The 25,304-nt window shown below is 43.3% G+C and overlaps 1 protein-coding gene across 32 annotated transcripts in view; it reads left to right on the forward strand.

Annotated features, from left to right (window-relative positions):
• The window catches only part of MTMR3 (myotubularin related protein 3), a 142,464-nt gene that overhangs the window by 50,587 nt on the left and 66,573 nt on the right, over positions 1-25,304 (forward strand). For 2 of the 32 annotated variants that reach the window (XM_051826663.3, XM_051826662.3), the window contains exon 2: positions 20,471-20,527. The exons of the other annotated variants lie outside the window; for them this stretch is intronic. The gene's annotated coding sequence lies outside the window, so the exon portion shown is untranslated. The remainder of the gene's footprint in view (positions 1-20,470; positions 20,528-25,304) is intronic. 32 annotated transcript variants of the gene reach the window in all.

Consider the following 25,304-nt stretch of genomic DNA (forward strand, 5'->3'; position numbering starts at 1 on the left):
AGGTGCTTCTCCTGGTCTCCCATGGGGTGCAGGGCCCAAGCACCTGGGCCATCCTCCACTGCACTCCCTGGCCACAGCAGAGAGCTGGCCTGGAAGAGGGGCAACCGGGACAGAATCCAGCGCCCCGACCGGGACTAGAACCTGGTGTGCTGGCGCTGCTAGGCGGAGGATTAGCCTAGTGAGCTGCGGCGCCGGCTTAAGATGGTTACATTTTTTCAAATTACTGACCTGGCTAAAAGGTACCCTGGAGAATTTAACCTGAGTTTCAAATTTAAAGGTTTATATTTCACCCGTTTTTCTCAAATCTGTGAAGTACCTCCTACGGCTGACAAAACTAAGATACTTCTTGATATTGGATTAAGCTTTCATTATAGCATACTGTCTTTATTTTTTTTTAAAGCTTGCGTTTTTTAAAAATATTTATTTGAAAGAGAAGAGTATTTTTGTGGTTGATTTATGAGCACAGACATGAAATGTTCTTGGTCATTAGAATAGGGAAATATGTACTTTTCCTGTTTTCCCATTGGACTTTTGCTCAAAACTGGCTACATAGTTTGCAGGAGCCTTTGTTCAAAAAATAATAATAAAAGAGAGCTACAGCAGAGCATTCAACTAACGTGGAGCCCTGCATGACCACATAGATGATGTGTTCTTAGCTGGTCCTGTCCTGGTTAGTGTGTGCAGTTCTTCAATAGGTGATCTAGCAGAACTGTGTTTTTGTAAAATTGTATTTTGCTCTTTTTATTGGAAGAAGATCATCCATTCTAGAATTTAAAATACTTTTAAGTGGTTTTACAATGTTAATTTTTGTTTTCTAACTTAAAATCTGGTTATAAACTATCATAGTACAAACTGTTCTTATAATAGCTTTAAATAAAATACAAAATACAAAATATGATGATTCCAAGAGCTGGAAAAGGGACTTTATTGAAGCCTTGGTTGTTCTGTTGTATTCTGAAATTGAAGTCTTAGAGGTATATTCTCAAATTTGATCTTGAGTCATATCACTTGATATTGGAAGTCGGCCACCCAAGCAATGTCTTAACTGCTATGTGCCCAGTGCTCACCCTCTGAGTTGTGACTTTTAAGTCATGTGCTTCTTCGCTTTTTTTTATAGTAACACATTAAAATTTTTTTTGCTTTATTTTTATTTTTTAGAAAACTTTTGTGCTTCCTCACTCTTATGATAACCCTGTAATCCTTTCCAGGCGTAGTGAGGTTAGCTAAAACTACTTTCAGTAAAAATCATATGCTGGATTTCCCAATGAGTGAAGTTGAGCATTGATTGCTAGTAAAAAGTTTTAATGAAACTATTTAAACTTCTCAAAGTAGACATTATTATCCCAAGATGACCTATAAATATGAAGGTATTACTTGACTGTTTTATACAATAAGAACAACAATTGATATGGACTTTCAGATAATCATTATAGCTAATAAAAATGGAAACACGGTTCACAATAGTAAAGATATCAAATCAACGCAGGTGTTCATCAACTGTTGACTGGATAAAGAAATTATAGTATATACACACACACATACACACACACACTAAGGAGTATTACTCTGTTGTAAAAAAAGATGAAATCTTGCATTTTGCAACAAGATGGACATAACTGGAAACCATTATACATGGTGAAATAAGCCAGTCCCCAAAAGACAGATATCATGTTTTCCCTGATCTGAGCTAACTAATAGAGTACTTGAAGTGTAATGTATTGTAGTGAATTAGATGTTTTGAGATTTGATGATTGTTTACAGCCCTGTAACGATTTGAAAGTCAAAGTTACAGAGAGGCAGAGAGAGAGAGATGGAGAGAGACAGGAACTCCCATCTGCTGGTTCACTCCCCAAATGGCTGCAATGGCCAATGCTGGGCCAGATGGAAGACAGGAGACCGGAGCTTCATCCGGGTGTCCCACGTAGGTGCTTGCCATCTTCTACTGCTTTCCCTCAAGGTGTGTTAGCAGAGAGCTGGATCAGAAATGGAGCTACCAGGACTTGAACTGGTGTCCATATGGGGTTTCAGTGCTGCAGGCAGCAGCTTTACCAGCTACACCGCAGCCCTGGCCTGAGATAACATATTTTTAATTTACATTACAGTCAAAGGCTTAATGCTCCACCAAATAAGTTAACAAGCAAAAAGCAAAACAACCCTAGTTTAGTGAGCAAATAGGCAAGGGCTATAAACAGCAATCAAATGTAAAGATAACCATTTCACCCATATACAGTAAATGTTAAAATAATTACATCATTGAAACTATAGTAGTATAACATTTTTAACCATTGGTGTGAGTAGTCATTTTTATGGCTGTACGAATGTATTAGCCTGTTGTAGAAATACCACAGTTTTTGAAATCTTTTCTGTTATTGGACATTTTGGGTTTCCAATTTGGGGTTATTGTGAATAAAGTTGCTGTGAAAATGTATGTCTGACTCTTTTTGTGACCAACTTTTCATTTCTCTGAAGTTGATACTTAGGGGTAGAATTTTGGGTCATAGGTTAGAAGTATGTTTAACTTAATAAGCACCTGCCAAACTGTCCTCCAAAATGGAAATGCCAGTTACGCTTCCATGAACGAACTCTGAGTTCCAGCTACTCAGTGTCTTCAGCTGCATTTGCTCTTACCAAGACATCTTTTATTTTGATGGGTGTGTTCACTTGCATTTGTGTGTTGATTTGTGAATGTTTTTCCTTCTGTGTGATTTTTCCTGTTCATTTTTTTTGGAAAGGATTTATTTATTTGAAAGACAGTTACAGAGAGGCTTTTCCCAAATGCCTTTAGACCCAAAGAAATAGTTAACAGTTTATTAAGTAGTTACGGCTGAATACTTGAATATTTATAGTCTTGAGATTTAGTGATTTGAAAAATTAATGTACATAATTTTGAAAGAAAGTGTTTTTATTTTAATATATGCCTGGATATTTTACAGATTCTCAAATGTTGGGTCAGATAATATCATGTTCATTTCGTGTTCTACATTGATTTTTACATGGTACTTGATCATTTTTAAAAGGTTTGTTTATTTGAGAGGCAGAGTTATAGACAAAGAGGGGAGAGAGACAGAGATGTTTCCCACCTGCTGATTCATACTCCCGAAATGGCTGTGATGGCTGGAGCTGGACCGATTTGAAGCCAGGAACTTCTTCTACTGGGTCTCCCACATGGGTGCTGGGACCATCTTCCATCTTTCTCAGGCCATCAGCCAGGAGCTGGATCAGAAGTGGAGCCGCCAGAATTTGAACCGGCACTAGTATGGGATGCTGGCATCACTTAACTTAGTACGCCACAGCACTGGCCCCAGTACTTGATTTTTTTTTAAGGTTTATTTATTGATTTTTGAAAGGTAGAGTTAGAGAGAGAGGGAGAGATAAAGAGAGAAAGACATTTCATACCCTGATTTGCTCCCCAGATGGTTGCAACAACTAGTGTTGGGCCAGGCAGTAGCCAGGAGCCAGGAACTTCTTCCAAACCTCCCACATAGGTGGCAGGGGCCCAAACACTTTGGCCATCTTCCTCTGCTTTTCCCAGGCCATTAGCAGGGAGCTGGCTTGGAAGTGGAGCAGCAGGGACACAAATTGGTGCCTATATGGAATGCTGGCTTTTCAGGTGGCGGATTTACCACTACGTCACAAAACTGGCCCCTGTGGTACTTGATTTTAATCATAGCAATTGCTAAAGTCTCAACTTCTTAAAGAAATGATGTCATCGAAGGGAATGTTTTGTGAGCTAATGTTCAAGCTATGAATTACCTCAGCTAGTAATTGATGTGGTTCAGTAGGTGTCAGTTATTGCTGTTTCCTCAGAAATTTGAACCATCCTGCATCGCCCCTGTGAATTTATTGAGTACCTCATCACACAGCTCAGGGACTATGGCTCTTCTAGAGGAGGATTCTGTTTGGTTCCCTCTTGGATCACATGATCAGAATAGGCTATAATTTGGTCATCATGCATAACTCACCCACTCGGGTGTTCTGTAGAAGGGGATACTATTCCTTTGAGAAAATACGTCAGTTTATTTAACAATTACAGTTTCAAAATTATAAACAAAAATAAATTAATCTTATCTTTTTTTTTTTAAAGATTGTATTTATTCATTTGAAAGGTAGAGTTAGAGACAGTAAGAGAGGGAGAGACAGAGAGAAAGGTCTTCCTTCCATTGGTTCACTCCCCTAATGGCCGCAACGGTCAGAGTTGTGCCTATCTGAAGCCAGGAGCTAAGAGCTTCTTGCGGGTCTCTCACGTGAGTACAGGGACCCAAGCACTTGGGGCATCTTCTACTGCTTTCTCAGGCCATAGCAGAAAGCTGGATTGGAAGAACAGCTGGGACTAGAACTGGCACCCATATGGAATGCTGGCTGCACAAATGGAGGATTAACCTACTGCGCCACGTGGCTGACCCAAAGCTTATGTCTTTATCTGTTTAGCTACATATATCTAGTTATCTATATATCTATATTTGTCTAACTAGCTATATTCTAGTAAGCCTCATCTACCACTTAATGTGGAAGAAAGTTTAACTTAACAGATTTGAAAGCATATTTGTGATTTTTTTTTTTTTTTAAGATTTATTTTATTTGAAAGGCAGAGAGTAGGGGGAAGGGATATCTTCCATTCGATGGTTCACTCCCAAATGGCAGCAGTGGCCAGGGGTGGGCTAGGCCAAAGCCAGGAGCCAGGAGCTAGGAGCTTCTTCTGGGTATCCTGCATGGGTGCAGGGACCCAAACACTTGGGCTGTCTTCCACTGCTTTCCCAGGCGCATTAGCAGGCAGCTGGGTTGGAAGTAGAACTGCCAGGACCTGATTCAGTGTCCGTATGGGATGCCAGCACTGCAGACAATGGCTTAACTCAGTACACCACAGTGCCTGCCATGATATTTGTACTTTTTTTTGACAGGCAGAGTTAGAGAGTTATAGATAGTGAGAGAGAGACAGAGAAAGGTCTTCCTTCCGTTGGTTTACTTCCCTTGTGGCCGCTACAGCCGGCGCTGTGCCAGTCCGAAGCCAGGAGCCGGGTGCTTCCTCCCGGTCTCCCATGCCGGTGCAGGGACCCAAGCAGTTGGGCCATCCTCTACTGCCCTCCCGGACCACAGCAGAGAGCTGGACTGGAAGAGGAGCAACCGGGACTAGTACCCAGCGCCCCAACCGGGACTAGAACCCGGGGTGCCGGAGGATTAGCCAATTAAGCCACGGCGCCGGCCAATATTTGTACTTTTAAAGCTATCTGGAGGGGACCAGAGCTGTGGCATAATGGGAGAAGCCACCGGCTATAGTGCCGGCATCCTGTGTGGGCACCAGTTCAAGTCCTGGCTGCTCCCCTTCTGATCCAGCTCTCTGCTCTGCTTTGGCCTGGGAAAGCAGTGGAAGATGGTCCAAGTCTCAAGTGGGAGGCCTGGAGGAAGCTCCTGGCTCCTGGCTTGGGTTGGGTGCAGCTGCCATTGTGGCCATCTGGGGAGTGAACCAGAGGTTAGAATTCTCTCTCTGCCTCTGCCTCTCCGTAACTCTACTTCTCAAATAATCTTAAAAAATATATATAATAAAGATTGTTTCCTTTTTTTTTTATTTGAAAGAATGAGAGAGATAGAGAAATCTTACATTCACTGATTTACTCCCCAAGTGGCCATAATGGACAGGCTGAAGCCAGGAGCCAGGACCTAGGACCTTCATCTGCACTTGGCTGCCAGGGGCCCAAGCACTTGGGCCATCATCTGCCACTTTCCCAGGCACATTAGCAGGGAGCTGGGTTGGAAGTGCAGCAGCTGGGACTTGAACTGGCACTTATGGGATGCCAGCATCGCATGGGGCAGGTTTACCAGCTATACTACAGTGCCAGCCCCAGTATACGAGATGGCTTGTTTTGTAATTTTTCTACTTTCTCATGATATGAAATCAGTATCCAATAGAAACTGTACACTTGAGGGGTCCTGAAGCGCCAGCATCCCATGTGGGCGCCGATTCCAGTCCCAACTGCTCCACTTCCATCCAGCTCTCTGCTATGGCCTAGGAAAGCAGTAGAAGATGGCCCAAGTCCTTGGGTCCCTGCACCTGCGTGGGATACCTGGAAGAAGCTCCTGGCTCCTGGCTTCAGATCAGTACATCTCCAGCTGTTGCGGCCAGTTGTGGAGTGAACCATCGGATAAAGACCTCTTTATCTCTGCCTCCCCTCTCTCTGTGTAACTTTGACTTTCAAATAAATCTTAGAAGAAAGAAAGAAAGAGAGGGAGGGAGGGGGAGGGAGGGGGAGGGAGAGAGGGGGAGGAAGGGGAGAAGGAGAGAAGGACAGGGAGAGAGAGGAAGAAGGAGAGGGAGGGGGAGGGGAGGGAGGGAGAAGGAGAGAAGGAGAGAAGGAGAGAAGGAGAGAGAGAGAGAGAGAGAGAGAGAGAGAGAGAGAGAGAGAGAGAAACTGTACTTTGAAGTTTGATCTTTTCCCAGGCTAGTGAGTGTCATGAGTACTGAGCAGTGGCCTGATCTGCTTAGTCATTAGGAAGGGAACCAACCAGTATGCTAGCAGGGATTGGGAATATCCCCCAGACTGTATAAAACCTGTGAAATCATTTGGACTGGCCCTGGCAAGGCAGCCACAGACAGGGCTTTAAGTCCAGTAAATCTATAAAGGGCCAATTTTTAAATTGATAATTTTGCATGGCCTGTGAGTGATGCTATAAATGCCCAAATGGCCCTTGGCAGAAAAAGTTATCCACCCCTGTATGTAATGTGTTGCTAAATTGTGATATTTGGCAGGTTAGATGCACTAAATGCATTTCAGTTTAGGATATTTTGAAATTACAATGGATTTATTAATAAAAAACTTCATCATAAGTCAAGGAGCATTTGTAGTTTCAATATAGTGACAGGTATATAGGGAAGTGCTTACCAAAAGAAACTGTTAATAATAGACATTTAAAAAAATATTTGAAAGGCAGAGTTAGAGAGAGAGAGGTCTTCCATCTATTTTTCACCCCTCAAATCACCGTAAGGGTGGAACTGGGGTAGGCCAAAGCCAGGAGCTGCATTTGGATCTCCCACTTAGGTTGCAGGGGCCCAAGCAATCAGGCCATCCTCCACTGCCGTATGGGCACTGAATCATGTCCTGGCTGTTCTACTTCCAACCCAGCTCCCTGCTAATGTGTCTGGGAAAGCAGTGGAAGATGGCCCAAGTGTTTGGGACCCTGCACCCATGCCTGAGACACTAGCATCCATATGGGTGCCAGTTCATGTCTCGACTGCTCCAATTCTGAACTAGCTCTCTACTAATGGCCTGGGAAAAACAGTGTAAGATGGCCCAATTGCTTGGGCCTCTGCCACCCACATAGGACATCCAGATGAAGCTCGTGGCTTTGGCCTGGCTCAGTTCTGACCATTGCAGCCATCTGGGCTGGAAGATCTCTCTCTCTGTCTCTGTCTCTCTGTCTGTCTCTCTATCTCTTCCCTCTCTCTCTGCAATTTTGAATTTTTGACAGGCAGAGTGGACAGTGAGAGAGAGACAGAGAGAAAGGTCTTCCTTTACCGTTGGTTCACCCTCCAATGGCCGCTGCGGCCAGTGTGGTGCACCGCGCTAATCCAAAGCCAGGAGCCAGGTGCTTCTCCTGGTCTCCCATGCGGGTGCAGGGCCCAAGGACTTGGGCCATCCTCCACTGCACTCCTGGGCCACAGCAGAGAGCTGGACAGGAAGAGGAGCGACCGGGACTAGTACCCAGCGCCCCAACTGGGACTAGAACCCGGGGTGCCAGCGCCGCAGGCGGAGGATCTTTTAAAGAAATTATTTTGCCTTCAAGTGGAAAGAAGCCACTTCACAGTCCTGTTTATGGACCTGTTTCTTCTTTGTTTCTCAGTTCAAGAAAGGTTGAGGGAAGGACCAGAAAGCCAGCTTTTAAATTTGAAGCAAAACAACAAAGAATTATCACCTATAGTATTTTGAATGGCTTATGAGAACTTCTATTATCTGTTCCAAAACTAATAAAAATAAATACTATTTCATTGCTATATCAGACATTTTCCGTGGCTCTTTAGGGAACTTGTCTGAGAAGGGTGGGAGATAGAGTGTGAGAGGGAGAGAGAGGCTTTGGTAAGTAAGAATAAATGCTAAATCATGTTCACTTGCAAAAATACAGTAAATGTTTAGTGGCTTGGAATACTAAATAAGCTCTGGTGATCAGGTTGGTAGAGAAGAGGTAGTCAGGGTATAGCAAATAGCATAAACAATGGTAAGGAATTTGGAATGAACATAGAATGTCCTAGAGGGGAAGAGGAAGATTTTCGTTTGAGTGAGGCCTTGTTGAACCATAAAGGTCTGTGTTTTGGAAAGAACTCATTTTGTACATCATGGCAAATAGTACTCTAGTTTTATAGTAGCCCAAGAGTTAATTAAGAACATATAGAGAGAGATGGTTAACGTTAGCTTGGCTTATTCATATGAGTGATTTCTTCTTACTTGGGCTGAAATGCCTATGACTGAAGTTTTGCTACAACAAATGAATTATTTTGGGCTTTCAAATTTATAATGAATAATGGAAACTTAGAAATCTTCATGATGGTTTATTCTGTGTGAAGAAAGGCAGATAGTCATGCTGAATTTAAGGTGAGAACTGGAACATAAATTTTAAATGAACAAGAGAGTGCTTGAAAAATATATTGAGTGGGTAGGTAATAAGCCATAGTTAATTTCTCTTATTCATTTAAATTACTTTTATTCTTTTTCTGTTAACATGTACCTCTTTATTAGAATTAGTCTTCATTGATTATTGATTTGAAAATGTCAACACAATGAGTATGTTCTAATATTACCTCCATTTTATAGATGAGGAAGCTGAATGAACTTCCTAAAGTGAGACAAGTAAGTTTTGGAGCCAAAATTCTTATCCAAACTGTTTACTTTCAGAGTTTGTTTCTCTCTATTGAGTTATATTTAAGTGATTCTCATGTTTAACAGATAGTGCTAGACCTTGGGTTCAAATATTGAGTAAGTAAATGATTTATCTAGAAAGTAATTATCTAGTTAGGTAAAATTGTGAATAGTTTTACTGACATGCAGTTAAGTGTTACAGATTTAAAGTGCTATATTGAAATTGCCCAGTGAGCTCCCCAGGGAAGCTTTCATGATGAAAGCAATGCTTTCAAGCTAGGAATAGAAGGATATATAGTGTCTGTCCAAGTGGATGAAGTGGGATGAGGGATGAGTAATCAGGCAAAGGTAATAGCAGTGACAAAAGTACATGGATGAACATTTTAAAAGCAGCCCAAAGTTGTTTAATTGGTGTATGTATGTCATAGAGCATTCTTTTTTTTTTTTTTTTTTTTTAAGATGGATTTATTTGAAAGGCAGAGTTACAGAGAGGCAGAGGCAGAGAGAGAGGGAGAGGGGTAGAGGTAGAGAGAGGTCTTCCATCTGCTCGTTCACTCCCCAGATGGCCGTAACGGCTGGAGCAGACCCAAATCTGAAGCCAGGAGCTTCTTCCAGGTCTCCCATGTGGGTGCAGGGGCCCAAGGACTTGAGCCTTGCTTTATTGCTTTTCCCAGGCCATAGCAAAGAGCTGGATCGGAAGTGGAGAAGCTAGGTCTCGAACTGGTGCCCATATGGGATGCCTGCCCTGCAGGCAGCGGCTTTACCTGCTATACCACAGTGCTGGCCCCTAGAGCATATTTGTGAGCATTAGACATTTTAGGGAAACTTCTTTGAAAGGGGTATGTCAGATGATATTAAAGGAAGAATTGACCATAATCAATTTTGTAAGACTAATGTGGCTATTTTATTTTTTAGTTAAGGTCTAATTAAATTTAATTCAACAAATGTTTGAGAGTCAGTTTGCTAGATTAAGTGCTACTGGTAACAAGGAATTGGAAGATGGAAATTGGGCATTTCAAAGAAAGCAGTGGAAATTGGTGTCAGTTTTTGTTACTGGAGATAGTCAGCTGTTTCTAGCTTGGAAGATGTAGAATGATTGTGACTCCAATGGAGTGTCAAGGAAGGGGCTGTGGCCAGGACGGAGACATGATGGATTCTGTGTAGGATGTAGAGGTGGAGGTGCTTGGTCGACAGCTAGTGGAGTTCTGGTGCCCTATAGTCCTGTGCAAGGAGTAGCCATTAAGGTTGGGAAAGGTGGAGAGTTGTTGGTGATAGCAGAAACCTTGAGAGAAGCTTATCATTTGTGTGTGGGTAAGCCTGTAGCTGTTGCATGTAGCCCTAGTTCGACCTGTTCATGAGTGATTTCAGACTAATAATGGATTGAAAAAATAAGTCTTATGAAGAAAAATAAAGGAATAAAGCATCCGGAGGAAATGATGGTAATGTAGCAATCTCTTTGTAATTTATAGTAGCATATAGGGCAGTGCCATCCAAATCAATAGATATATCAGCTGCATGATTTTTTTTTGCAGTGTCCATATACCGAATAGGAATTTGTCGTAAGGGGCTGGCACTGTGGCATAGTAGTTTAAGCCTCAGCCTGCGGTGCCAGCATCCCATATGGGCACCAGTTCTAGACCTAGCTGCTCCACTTCTATTCCAGCTCCCTGCTGGTGGCCTGGGAGAGCAGTGGAGGATGGCCCAAGTGCTTGGGCCCCCATACCCACATGGGAGACCCGAAAAGGCTCCTGGCTTCAGATTGGCCCGGCTCTGGCTGTTGTGCCCATTTGGGATGGAAGGCCTCTCTCTCTGTAACTGGCTCTCAAATAAATAAATAAATCTTAAAAAAAGGAATTTGTCTTAAGAACAATGGCATTTTATAGGTTATTTGGCAAGGTTTCTTCTTAGTGTGCAAAAAAATTGTTTTAAGGTTTATTTGAAAGGTGGCATGACAGGGAAGGAGGGAGAGGAGGGAAGGGTAGAGGGCAAGAGGTGGGAGAGAGAGATATCTTAAATCTGCTCCCCAAGTGTCCAAAACAGCTAATGCTAGGCCAAGCCAAAGCTGTTAAACAGGAACTTTATCTGGATCTCCTGTGTGGGTGGTAGGAGCCCACGTCCTTAGGTCATCATCTGTTGCCTCTCAGGTGCATTAGTTGAAAGCTGAATCTCAAGTGTGAAGCAGCTGGGACTCAAACCATCTTATGTTGGATGTGAATGTCCCAAGTGATGACTTAACATGCTGTGCCACAATGTCCTGTCCAGTGTGTGCAGATTTAATGATGTGCCTTCAGTTAATTGGCACCTCAGATTTCGTAAAATGTAAAATTTCCCAGTGTTCATTAGGCTAAATACGTAGTCATCATTGTTGCTTTTAAAGTACATTTGTCGTTTTTTTTTTTATTTTTTGGATTTATTTATTTACTTGAAAGTCAGAGTTACACACATGCGCGCACACACACACAGAGAGAGAGAGAGAGAGAGAGAGAGAGAGAGAGAGAGAGGAAGGTCTTCCATCCACTGGTTTACTCCCCAGTTGGCTGCAATGGCCGGAGCTGTGCCAATCTGAAGCCAGTAGCCAAGAGCTTCCTGTGGGTCTCCCATGTGGGTGCAGGGTTCCAGGGGCTTGGGCCATCTTCTGCTTTCCCAGGCCATAGCAGAGAGCTGGATAGGAAGAGGAGCACCTGGGTCTCGAACTGGAGCCCATATGGGATGCCAGCACTGCAGGCAGTGGCTTTACCTGCTATGCCACAGTGCCGGCCCCCATTTGTCGTTTTTATCATGAGCAGGCTTACAATTTCTGCCTTATGATGGGTTTTGTCCCCACTCTTTGATTGTTCACTGAATTGTGCTTAAAAGACTCCACTTCCACTAGTTTCTCAGGTCTGCCCCTCTTGGAACCTCTCTCCTGGCTGCTACAGCAGGAGGTGTCTGACTTAAATAAATCTTGTTTTATGCACGCCAGCATTTGTTTATGTTCTATGTAGGTCATCTCAGATGTTACCACTGGTGTATATAATACAAAGAAATACTGGTAATAAAGTACCCCCATTGCAACAATAACTATATACAGTATAATATAGGATATAGGTTAGATTTAAGGAACTGTTGGAGGTGAATCACTAGAGAAGTGTTAAGTTCTTCCTAAGGTTTCCTGTTTCCTTGCATTTTAGTATTTTGTGTATGTATAAAGAGGTCACCAAATTTATAGAAAATGTGTATTGTGAAGAAACTACGCATAGATTTCAAAATTTTTGCACCAAAGTACACTTCTCAAAAAATTTATTTTCATTTTATTTGGAAGGCAGAGAGACAGAAAGATCTTCCATTTGCTGGTTGACTGCCTAATGCCTGCAACAGCTGAGGCTGGCCCAGGCCAAAGCCAGGAGATAGGAACTTAATTCAGTTTTCTTATGTGAGTGGCAGGGACCCATGTGCTTGAGCTGGAATTGGAAGCAGAGCCAAGATTGGAACCCAGGTGCTCAGATAGGAATGTACGTGTACCAAGCGGCATCTCTTATTTTCATTTTTAAAAGATTTATTTATTTGTTTGAAAGTCAGAGTTAGAGAGGGAGAGACAGATTTTCCATTGCTGGTTCACTCCCTAGATGGCCGGAATGGCCAGGACTGGGCCAGGTTGAAGCTAGGAACCAAGAGCTTCTTCTAGGTCTCCCACATGTGTAGCTGGGGCCCAAGCACTTGGGTCATCTTCCACTGCTTTTCTCAGGCCATAGTAGGGAGCTGAATCAGAAATGGAGCAGCTAGAACAGAAGCCATTGAGCATATGGGATGCTGGTGCTGCAGGCAGCATTGCAAGTGGTGGCAGCACCCACTACACCACAGGCCACCCCCCCCCCCAGCAGCATCTTGACTGCTGCACCAAACACCCACCCTACATTTCCTTTAATTGCAATTTCCATGAGCTTTTTGAAGCACATTTGTATGTATATTGACTAAAAATGTAACTGTTATAGAATGTGTTTAATTATAGATCTGATGTTTATCAGAGGGCTTGTATAAACACATTATTCCTTCTCTTTCAGACATTAGCTCCTTTGACAAACTTTATTCTTTATTTTTAAAAAATGCAAGAAACCTAAGTGGCCCAGATTGACCTTGGAAGTGTGATATTTTACTGATAGTTTTTGTTCATGTGTTTATTGGAAACTTGAGAATTCCAGTTACTTGTCTGTGTGGATTTTTTTCCCTTTACCTGAATTGAATATTGAAGTTTTTGTTGTATAAACTGTATGTTTAGATTACTGCATGATATATTTTGAGTAAGGTGTTTTTTTTTGGGGGGGGGGGCAGACAGAGTTAGACAGTGAGAGAGAAAGGTCTTCCTTCCATTGGTTCACCCCGCAAATGGCTGCTGTGGCCAGCGGGCTGCACTGATCCGAAGCCAGGAGCAAGGTGCTTCCTCTTGGTCTCCCATGCGGGTGCAGGGCAAGCACTTGGGCCATCTTGAGTAAGTTCTTATTAGGCTGTGTATTTGAGAACTTTTTTTTTTTAATCTTAAGAGGATATTTAATAATGCCAAAATATATTTGTATAAATATAATAATTCAGCTAGCATACTTTTTAGAAATTTTTTTGTTGCTGATTAATGATAGCCTAAGAAGATGTTTAAATCCAAAGTTTGGTTTTTGTCTTCATTGTGAACCCAGGGTTGTCTGAAATTTTCTGAGTTGATTTAAGTGTAGTTATTTAAAAGTATAATAGAAATTCCTTTTATTTAGCAACTTGCATATTAGCCGTTATTTAATTTAGTACTTTACCTTTTCTTAAATGTGTTGACAAATTCTACCTTGACTTTGGCTGAAAAAGTCTCTTTTATGTCTGTCTGTATTTGGATGGCAGTCACATGTGTCTCTGTTTGATGAGATAAATATTACTAGTTTAAAAGGGTGGGACTTTTTCTGGGAATATGTTGAAGAAGGTGTTCAGGTCAAGATTATTTCTGGTCTTTTTGCCATTTTATAATCTAAGGTAAACTGCTTTGAAAGAGTAGGGTGTTTGAGCCTACCATGTAAATAGAGCCCACATTGTGATGTGTGGTTATTGGCGGTTATTTGAGTTTTTGTTGGCTTATTTTCAGAAATATGAGTAGTTCCCTACTTAATTGACAGAATATAAATTTCAGCTAGGCTAGAAGAGAGGGTTCTTTTCATTTTATACAGTCTCTACCAGTTGAATTTTTATCTTTCTTCTCTGTACTTTTTAAAAAAGGTTTCATTTGAGAGATGGGGAGTGAGAGGTGGATTGTTATGGGGAGGGATGTGTAGAGAGCGATGTCCCATCCCCTGATTCACTCTCCAAATGCCCACAACAGCCAGAATTAGGCCAGGCTGGAGGCGCCAGCCCTGGAATTCTATCATCTCTCTGTGGGTGACTTAGGCTGCTGCCCAGGCATACATATTAGCAGGAAGCTTGGAGTAGCCAGGACGTGAACCAGCCACTCTTGACTTGGAATGCGAGTGTCCCAAGTGGTGGCTTAACCTGCTGTGCCACAGTGCCCCAGATGCACCTCTTAACTAGCTGGAGTTGAACAGTTGGCTGTGACAGCAGTTGATAATTAAAAAAAATTTTTTTTCATTGTTACATTGTATGCTTAAAGGATGGATCTGTATTTTCATCCATTTTGATCCTTGTCCAGTTTGATGCCTGTTAACTTTTAAGACTATTTTCAGAAAGGGAGAGGGGACTTCAGGTTTTTCAAGTGAGAAAATAAGCTGAAAACTAAAAATTGTGAATTTATCATGTATATGTTTGAAATATGTATACTTTGTGGAATAGCTCAATTGAGCTAATGCATTTCTGTACATACCTATCATTTGTCTTTTTTTTTTTTTTTTTTTTTTTTGACAGGCAGAGTGGACAGTGAGAGAGAGAGAGACAGAGAGAAAGGTCTTCCTTTGCCGTTGATTCACCCTCCAATGGCCGCCGCGGCCAGTGTGCTGCAGCCGGCACACTGTGCTGATCCGATGGCAGGTGCTTCTCCTGGTCTCCCATGGGGTGCAGGGCCCAAGCACTTGGGCCATCCTCCACTGCACTCCCTGGCCACAGCAGAGAGCTGGCCTGGAAGAGGGGCAACCGGGACAGAATCCGGCGCCCCGACCGGGACTAGAACCCGGTGTGCCGGCGCCGCAAGGCGGAGGATTAGCCTAGTGAGCCGCGGCGCCGGCCTATATACCTATCATTTGTACTGAGAACACTTAAAATCAAATCTGCTTTCTTAGCAATTATCTATGTATAATACACTGCTATTAACTAGGAAAAAGAAAGGAAGAGGAACATTGACATTCCTAATAAAATGTTCATATACTGGAAGCAATATGCAGATTGGTAGGTTTGGGATATTATTTTTTCAGTTTACATACAAATTTTTCCTAGAATTGATTTTTTTAAATTTATTTATTTTATTTTTTTGACAGGCAGAGTGGATAGTGAGAGAGAGAGACAGAGAGAAAGGTTTTCCTTTGCCATTGGTTCACCCTCCAATGGCCACTGTGGCCGGCGCACCACGCTGATCCGAAGGCAGGAGCCAGGTGCTTCTCCTGGTCTCCCATGGGGTGCAGGGCCCAAGCACTTGGGCCATCCTCCACTGCACTCCCTGGCCACAGCAGAGAGCTGGCCTGGAAGAGGGGCAACCGGGACAGAATCTGGCACCCCGACCGGGACTAGAACCCGGTGTGCCGGCGCCGTTAGGTGGAGGATTAGCCTAGTGAGCCGTGGTGCCGGCCCCTAGAATTGATTTTTAATATCTCAAATACCATAGGAAAATAAGAAAAACATTCTCATTTTTTGTGTGGGCATACTCTTAAGTACCTAGGGCAAGCTGACCTTCAAATTAAGTTGCATTTAATTCTGGAATAGAGAAGGAAATTCTTAGGCAGCTTTGAGGGTATTGGGGTGTTGTAAAAAGAGTGGCATTTGGAAATTCTGTTTTTGTTACTTCAGAGCAGAATTCAGAAGCAAAAGTGCATTAGAATAAGCAGTATAAATTTGGCAGGTTTCACAGTGATACTGGTTATTTTCTTAAGATTTATTTGAAAGGTAGAGTTTTACACACGCACACACACAGGTCGAGAGAGAGATGGAGAGGGAGAGAGAGGGAGGGAGAGAGGGAGAGATGGAGAGGGAGAGAGAGCGCGAGGGAGAGATGGAGAGGGAGAGAGATGGAGAGAGAGCGTGAGAGGGAGAGATGGAGAGAGAGGGAGAGATGGAGAGAGAGTGATCGAGAGGGAGAGATGGAGAGAGAGGGAGATAGAGGGAGAGGGAGAGATGGAGAGAGAGGGAGAGATGGAGAGAGAGGGAGAGAGCGATCGAGAGGGAGAGATGGAGAGAGCGATTGAGATGGAGAGATGGAGAGAGTGAGATGGAGAGAGCGATTGAGATGGAGAGATGGAGAGAGTGAGATGGAGAGAGCGATCGAGATGGAGAGAGTGAGATGGAGACAGCGATCGAGATGGAGAGATGGAGAGAGTGAGATGGAGACAGCGATCGAGATGGAGAGATGGAGAGAGTGAGATGGAGACAGTGATCGAGATGGAGAGAGCGATCGAGATGGAGAGAGTGATCGGGAGCCATTGGGAGAGATCAAGAGATCTTCAATCTGCTGGTTCATTCCCCAAATGCTGCAAGGACTGAGGCTGGGCCAGTCTGAAGCCAGGAGCTTCATCTGGCTCTCCCACGTGGGTGCAGGGCCCCAAGCACTTGGGCCATCCTCCACTGCTTTCTCAGGCACATCATCAGGGAGCTGGATTGGAAGCAGAGCAGCTAGGTCTCTAACCAGCGCCTATATGGGATGCTGGCGTCACAGGTGGCAGCTTTACTTGCTAACCACAATGCTGTCCCCACTGGCATGTTTTATCATAAAATCTTCTTAGTGTTTTAGTTGCCTTTTAAAAATTAACAGTTTTGGTGTTCATTACCTATCTTGTTGATTAGTTTCTTTTCTCTTGAGTACAACACTATTTGCAAAACTGTTTGTCTTCATAGGGGTTGTTTGGTAGGATGCAGGAGGGAAAGAATCTGTAGTTTAATGTTATTTAAGATTTATGGGGGGCCAGTACCATGATGCAGTAGGTTAATCCTCCACCTGAAGCGCCGGCATCCCAGATGGGCGCTGGTTCTAGTCCCGGCTGCTCCTCTTCTGATCCAGCTCTCTGTTATGGCCTGGGAAAGCAGTAGAAGATGGCCCAAGTCCTTGGGCCCCTGCACCTGCGTGGGAGACCCGGAAGAAGCTTCTGGCTTCGGATGGGTGCAGCTCCTGCTGTTGCAGCCGTTTGGGGAGTGAACCATCAGATGGAAGGTCTCTCTCTCTTCCTCTCACTGTCTGTAACTCTACCTCTCAAATAAATAAATAAAATCTTTTTTTTTTTTTTAAAGATTTATTTATTTGAAAGAGTTACAGAGAGAGGTAGAGACAGAGAGAGAGGTCTTCCATCTGCTGGTTCACTCCCCAGATGGCAGCAACGGCTGGAGCTGTGCTGATCTGAAGCCAGGAGCCAGGAGCTTCTTCCGGGTCTCCCATGCGGGTGTAGGGGCCCAAGGACTTGGGCCATCTTCTACTGCTTTCCCAGGCCATAGCAGAGAGCTGGATGGGAAGAGGAGCAGCTGGGACTAGAACTGGCACCCATATGGGATGTCGGCACTTCAGGCCACGGTTTTAACCCACTGTGCCACAAGCGCCGACCCCTAAATAAAATCTTTAAAAAAAAGAAAAAGATTTATGTTGAGAGGCATAAGTCATTGTGCGATTATAATTTGGAAAATGTAAGTTTATGTGGGGAGACAAGTTTTGGAACTACAGTTCTTTTTTTAAAATGGAATATTTGATTTATGCATTGCTTCTACGGACTGTGATTTGGGGCAAGGTAAGGGAGAAAAGGGGCAGGCAGCAGAGAACCACAGTTACTTCTCTTTTCTCGTCAGAGGTTAACTGAGAACAAGGAGCAGTAAATCAGTGAGTGTGAGGAATTTGCCTTTTGTGAATTTCCCGAAGATAGACCTTGAAGAAGATAGACCTTGAAACTAGCCAAAGGAAGAAAAGTCCCAAACCCTTTTTCTGTTGCTGTGGCTATTCTTCCTGCTCTTTGCATAGCAGTTGTAAATACTGCAACTACCACTGTTCCCTGCTGATCATAAAAATTGTTTCTTTTTTAGGATTAAGGAATATTTTGTTAGTGTAGTAGTGAGCCTAAATGCAGCCTTATAAAGTTAGATTTCAAATTATTTTCTTGAAAAAATTTTGTTTTATAATTTTTTTTCTTTAAAGATTTATTTTTATTTATTTGAAAGGCAGAGTTACAGAGGGGGAGGGAGGCAGGGAGGGAGGGAGAGAGAGAGAGACAGAGACTGATCTTCCATCTGCTGATTTTCCCTCCCCAAATGACCTCAACAGCCAGGAACTAGAAGCTTCATCCAGGTCTCCTGCTTGTGTGTGAGGACCCAAATACTGAGCCATCTTCTGCTGCTTTCCCAGGCACATTAGCAGGGAGCTAGATAGGAAGTGGAGCAGCTAGGACTCCAACCGGTGCCCATATAGAATGCCAGCGTCATCACAGCTGGTGGCTTAACCCACTGTGCCAAAGCCCTAGGCTTTAATTTTTTTTTTTTTTTTTTAAGATTCATTCATTTATTTGAAAGGCAGAGTTACAGAGAGGCAGAAGCAGAGAGAGAGAGAGTTGTGGGGGTGGGGGGTTGTCTTCCATCTGCTGTTCACTCCCCAAATGGCCACAATGGCCTGAGTTGGGCCAATCTAAAGCCAGGAGCCTAGAGCCTCTTACAGGTCTCCCACATAAGTGCAGGGGCCCAAGGACTTGGGCTGTCTTCTTCTGCTTTCCATAGCAGAGAACTGGATCGGAGGTGGAACAGCTGTTATTCAAACTGGCATCCATATGGGATGTGAGCACTGCAGGTGGTGACTTTACCCACTATGCCGCGGTGCCAGCTCCTAGAGTTTAAATTCTTAATAGTAAAGTGATCTTTCATAGAGGACATGGAGTCAGAAAATGACATTAAAAATTATCATGGAACTTCCTTATAATCCTATTAATGATTTAATATATCTGATTTAAATTGAAGTGGGGCTGGTGTTGTGGTATAAGGGGTTAAGTTGCCGCCTGCAACACTGGCATCCAATGTGGGCACCGGTTTGAGTCCCTAGTGTTTTGCTTCTGATTGAGCTCCCTTGCTAATGCGTTTGGAAAAGTAGCAGAACATGGCCCAAGTCCAGGGGACTCTGTACCCACATGGGATGAAGCTCCTGGCTTTGACTGTTGTGGCCATGTGGGGAGTGAACCAGTAGATGGCCTTTTTTTTTTTTTTCTCTGTCTCTCTGCCTTTCAAATAAATAAATCTTTCTTTTAAAAGTTGGAGTGAGGGGCTGGCGTTGTGGCGGAGTGGGTAAAGCCACCGCCTGCAGTGCTGGCATCCCATATGGGTGCCGAGTCAGGGCCCGGCTGTTCCACTTCCAATCCAGCTCTCTGCTATGGCCTGAGAAAGCAATAGAAGATGGCTCAAGCCCTTGGGCTCCTGCATCTGTATGGGAGACCTGGAAGAAGCTCCTGGCTCCTGGCTTCGGCTCGGTGCAGCTCTGGCCGTTGTGGCCAGTTGAGTGAACCAGTGGATGGAAGATCTCTCTTTCTGTCTCTCTGTCTCTCTCTGTAACGCTTTCAAATAAATAAATCTTTAAAAAAAAAAAAAAAGTTGGAGTGAATGTATAGGAGTGATTTTGTATTTTTTGTTTTTGTTTAAATTTTAGCTCCCAAATATAAGGGGAAACAGGCAGTATTTGTCATTCTGTGTTAGGTTTATTTCACTCAACATTTTGTCATCCAGTTGCATCCATTTTGCTACAAATGATAGAATTTTATTTTTAGAAGTGATTTTCTTTTATTTTTTATAAAAATTTATTATTTGAAAGGCAGAGTTACAGAGAGGGGGAGAGGGAGAGGGGAGAGATCTTCCATCTGCTGGCTCATTCCCGAAATGGCCACAATGGCTAAAGTTGGGCTGATCTGAAGCTTGGAGCCAAGAGCTTCTTCCAGATCTCCCACACAGGGGCCCAACAATTTGGGCCATCCTCCACTGCTTTCCCAGACCATAGAGAGCTGGATTGGAAGTGGAGCAGCCAGGACTCAAACTGGCTTTACCTGTTACACCACAGCGCCGGCCCCGTGAAGTGATTTTCAGAAGCAAGTAGTAGGGGCCGGCGCCGTGGCACAGCAGGTTAAAGCGCTGTCCTGAGGCACCAGCATCCCATATGGGCACTGGTTCTAGTCCTGGCTTCTCTTCTTCCAATCCATCTCTAAGCTATGGCCTGGGATAGCGGTAGAAGATGGGCCAAGTCCTTGGGCACCTGCACCTACATGGGAGACCTACAGGAAGCTCCTGGCTTTGGACTGGCGCAGCTCCAGCCGTTGCAGCCATCTGGGGAGTGAACCAGCGGATGGAAGACCTCTCTCTCTGTCTCTACCTCTTTCTGTAACTGTGTCTTTCAAATAAGTAAAATCTTTAAAAAAAAAAAAAAGTAGTAAATGTAGTAAAAAAAAACCTTGGATATCTTAAAACTTTAGAATTTTTGTTCTTTTGGCAGATTGTGGTCTTTGGTTTGTGTCTTGTAGGTTTGATGTCCCCTCCCTCCCAAGCAAGAATTAAGTTTGAAAGGAAATGTTGGTAGAGTAAGTGATTTCAAAGAATATCAATCACATGTGTTAAAGTTGGTTTGATTACAATTAGTCTTTTCTGAGAGACAGGGTCAGGGCTTCCTCCTATCTGTTTCTTTGAAATGCGAGCAGCCGTGAGGTACTTGTGAAGTGCAGCCTAATCTTAACGTGTAAAAATGCTAGAGAGCTATTACTTCGCATTTGGCTTCTTACAATTTTGAGTCCCCATTTGGAAAAGCAGCTATAGACAGTTCAGTTACTAAATGCACACAAAGGCGCTTATGTATTGATCACTGTTTCCTCTTTCTTCTGAGGAATGTAGTACGAACCTCTTCCACTTTAAAACAGATCAGTTTATGTAAATAATGAGCCACATACTCTGGTTCTGTAACTAATGTAGTTACACAATTATACAAGATTGGTCTTCTCATTTTCTACTGAAATAGAACATGTACTTGCAAGTGAACATGAAGTGTTGCCGGTTCAAGAGGTTTTTTTTTTTTCTTTTTTTGTTTTAAACTAGTAAAGGTTCTTTGGTACAGAACTGTGGTTATAACATGGAGTCTAGCTGTTTCTGATAACTTACTGGAATTTTGTTTTTTCAAGAAGAGAGTGGTTGTTTTTGTTTAGGAAATGATAATATTTTAACTGCTTATCTGTGCCTCGCAGCTGGCAGAGAAACGCAGTACATTGGTAATGGAGTTGTATTTGGAACCCTGAAAACTTCCGGACTTTAATGTTTGCAGAGGTAGAAAGATAGGTAGCTTCTGGGTTTAGTTTGCTTTTTAAAAAATTAATTGATTTTATTTGAAAGCCAGAGTAGAGAGGGGGTAGGGGGAGAGAGAGAGAGAGAGCGCGCGCATTTGTGCACGTGCGCGCACTTCCATCTGTAGGTTCATTCCCCAAATGGCTGTAACAACAGGGGCTGAGCCAGGCTGAAGCCAGGAGCTTTTTCCAGGTCTCCTTTGTGGGTATGGGGGGCTTAAGCACTTGCACCGTTTCCACTGCTTTCCCAGGCACATTAGCAGGGAGCTGGATTGGAACTGGCACCAGTGCCCATATGGGATGCCTGTATAACAGGCAGCAGCTTACCCTTTACGCCACAATGCCAGTCCTCTTGTTTATTTTATTATTTTTTAAAATTATATAGCTTTGAGAATATCACTGGCTGGGACACCAACTCAGTTTTATATTTGCTGTTTGTTTTATATTTTTCAAAGCGTGGTTCTAAACAGGAGGAAAAATCAAAATGAGCATTCAGGCAGGAGAGGCTATCACACTAGAATGGCAGCTGCATAGGGGCAGGAACTTTTTGTTCATTGCTACATCCCTGGTGCCTAGAATGGTACCTATCACTCAAAAATACTTGTTGAATGAATGAAAACCTCCATTACTTTTCTTTTTTTTAAAGATTTATTGGAGGCCAGTGCCGTGGCTCACTTGGTTAATCCTCTGCCTGCAGTGCCAGCATCCCATATGGGCGCCGATTCTAGTCTCGGCTGCTGCTCTTCTGATCCAGCTCTCTGCTGTGGCCTGGGAAGGCAGTGAAGGATGGCCTAAGTGCTTGGGCCCCTGCACCCGCATGGGAGACTGGGAGGAAGCTCCTGGCTTCAGATCGGCGTAGCTCCCACCATGGTGGCCATCTGGGGGGGGTGAACCAATGGAAGGAAGACCTTTCTCTCTGTCTCTCTCTCTCTCACTGTCGATAACTCTACCTGTCAAATAAAAAAAAAAGTATTAAAAAAAAGATTTATTTGAGAGGCAGAGTTACAGAGAGAGGGGAGCAGAGAAAAAGAGGTCTTTTATCTGCTGGTTCACTCCTCAGATGGTCGGAAAGGCCAGAGATGGGCCAGGACAAAGCCAGGAGCCAGGAGCTTCCTCCAAGTCTCCCACGTGGGTGCAGGGGCCCAAGCACCTGAGCCATCCTCCACTGCTTTCCCAGCCCATTAGCAGGGAGCTGGATTGGAAGTGGAGCAGCCGGGCCTGGAACTGATGCCTATATGGGATACTGGCAGTGTTTTACAATGACACTCGTATTTCTAGCTGACCGAATGAATGTTCGATTGTAGCTGCTGGGAGGATGAGTCGTTGCTGACGCTGAGATGGACCTGCCTCAGCCTTTTGGTTGAGTCTGCTTTGTTGTGTGGCCCCTCTCTCGGAACTTTATGGGCATCTTGGTCTACATACTTCTCTGTGAATGGACATTCATATTTTGACATGAGTAAATTACTTAGTAATTTCTAAAACATGTCAGAAGATCCTCACAGTAGATGTAGTAATTCCCTTGAATTTAATCTAGCACTGTAAGCATATTCTTATCCCTAGACTTGATCTGTTGCTTCAATTTATTTCAATCCTTCAACCCCATTACCTGCTGGATATACATCTACTTGGGAATTCACCAGTACATCATAGTACACTAGCTTCCTTAGAAATCTACCCTTTATTTTTTTAACATTATCATCCTTTTTCTAGTCACCACAGGCCTTAAGATTTTGTAGTTATCTTTAATAACTTGCTTTGTCTCCTTTTTTCCTTTTCTCATCAGTTACCAAGCTCAGGCAAGTTTTGAGTCATCCATTTCAGTCTCTTCCTCTGCATTTTCACTGTCTCTGAGATACTGGCTCATAGCAGTTGATAACAGAATTACTACACTAGCAGCATGCTAAGTGACCACCCAGCTACACCATCCTTCTTGCCTCTTACTACTATGTAGCATCACCACTTTAATGTGATTTCCCTGCTCATAAAACTTGATTCCCACCCCCACCCCCCCTGCTATTCTGGGGACAGTCACAACTGACTTAACTGCATTTCTAGTCTTAACTTCCTGTATGTGCTGTCAACATCCTGACCTATTCTCCATTTCTCAAAAATGTTGTGTTCCGGTGAACAGGAACCCTTACTTCAATTACTCCTATTCCTTTCTTTCTCTTTATTGAAATCCCACTTAATTTATCTGTAAGACCTAGTTTAAGTTCCCAAACTTCCCTGGACCTCTGAGCACATACATGTAGTACTTTGATACTTCTTGACTTACCGTGAGCTATTTCTCATCAGTTTTTGTCTATAATAAAGTTTTTGGGAGGGAGAGAAAGAGGGAAAGCTCCCATCTGTTGGTTTACTCTTCAAATACCTGCAATAGCTAGGAGCTGGGAATTCAGTCCAGGACTGCATGTGGGTGGCAGGGACCCAACCCTTGAGCCATCATCTGCTGCCTCCTGGCATGTGCCCTAGCGGGAAGATGAGATCAGGAGAGGCAATAGGACTCAAACCTGGGCACCTTAATTGCTAGGCTGAATACCTGTCCCCATATATAATAATTTTTAAGTGGAAGGTACCCTCACATTTATTATTTAATGTTTCTTTTTCTATTGATTTTCATTTGAGTGGGAGATAGATAGATAGATAAATAGATGTCCCATTCACTGGGTCACTCTGCTTGTACTTGTTGAGGCTGGGCCAGACCCAACAGCCAGGAACTTAATCTGAGTCTCTTATGTAAGTGATCCAACCACTTGTGCTATTGCCTACTGTCTCCCAGGGTCAGCATTGGCAGGAATCTGGAACCAGGAGCCTCAGTCGGGAATCAAACTGAGGAACTTTGATATGGGAATGTGGGCCCCTAACATCAATAGCTGTGTCAGACTCTCACCTTCCTATTTTAATTTGAAAGGTGGGGTGACAGCACCTTTTTTTTTTTTTTTAAAGTATTTCACTTAATTGAGAGGGAGAGACAGAGAGAAAGATCTCCCATCTGCTGGTTTACTCCCCAAATGGCTGCAACAGCCGGAGCTGGGCCAATCCAAAGCTAGGAGCTTCTTCTGGGTCTCCCACGTGGGTGCAGGGGCTGAAGGACTTGGGCCATCTTCTGCTGCTTTCCCAGCCCATAGCAGAGAGCTGGATTGGAAGAGGAGCAGCTGGGGCTAGAACCAGCACCCATATGGGATGCCAGTGCCGCAGACAGAGGCTTAGCCTACTACGCCACAGTGCTGGCCCCATGCATGTTCTTTTTAACAGATGTTTGTAATGCCCTGTGTTATCCTCAGATAAAGTTCATAGATAATGTAGCTACAGACATAAAATATCAAAAAACCAATGTAATGCCTTGTTCACTAAAAAGGAGGACAATCTGTGATAGTGTGTATTTCAGCATGCAGATATGCCAGCAGGAAAAGGCCCTGTGGATCTACGAGCCCCTTGACTTTCCTGTGGTACGGCCTTGGACCTAGTCGGGCAACCTCAGACTGCATGGTTGTTACTTAGTATAGTTTGTATCTTGCAAATTATGAATAGTTTTTAATTCTTATGTGGTATATGTGACCTAACTTAAAAAATTAAAATTACAAGTTAATGGAAGACAAAAATATGACTTGTAAAATGATTAAAACATTTCTTACCACATATTTAGCTTTCTTTTCATGGTTTTCAGTTAAGTTTCTAGAGGTTGTGGGAATAATATGCCATATTTTATTGAGTCCTTAATTTCAGAGTTTGACTTTGTGTCATTTAAGCAACCAGTTTAAAAGGACAAATTATGTCTGCAAATATTGATGGAAATCATCACACACGAATCAGATTGTCTTTTGTTTCTGTAAAGGTCAGGTTGTTGCCTAGTTGTGACAGGAATTCTTTGTGTTACGATAAAAGCAAGGGGAATATAGTCTTCAAACAACAAGATCTGTGATCTTAGTTTTTTAAAATGCACCTGTTCCTGTTGTGGCAAATCTTCCTCCTACAAGTCATCACAAATGATGTTTGACTGAAAAAACTTCAGTGAGAACATCCAGGG

This window comes from Oryctolagus cuniculus, chromosome 21 (assembly GCF_051225735.1).
Source record: "Oryctolagus cuniculus isolate XC-2025 breed Fujian yellow rabbit chromosome 21, ASM5122573v1, whole genome shotgun sequence".
Taxonomy (NCBI): domain Eukaryota; kingdom Metazoa; phylum Chordata; class Mammalia; order Lagomorpha; family Leporidae; genus Oryctolagus; species Oryctolagus cuniculus.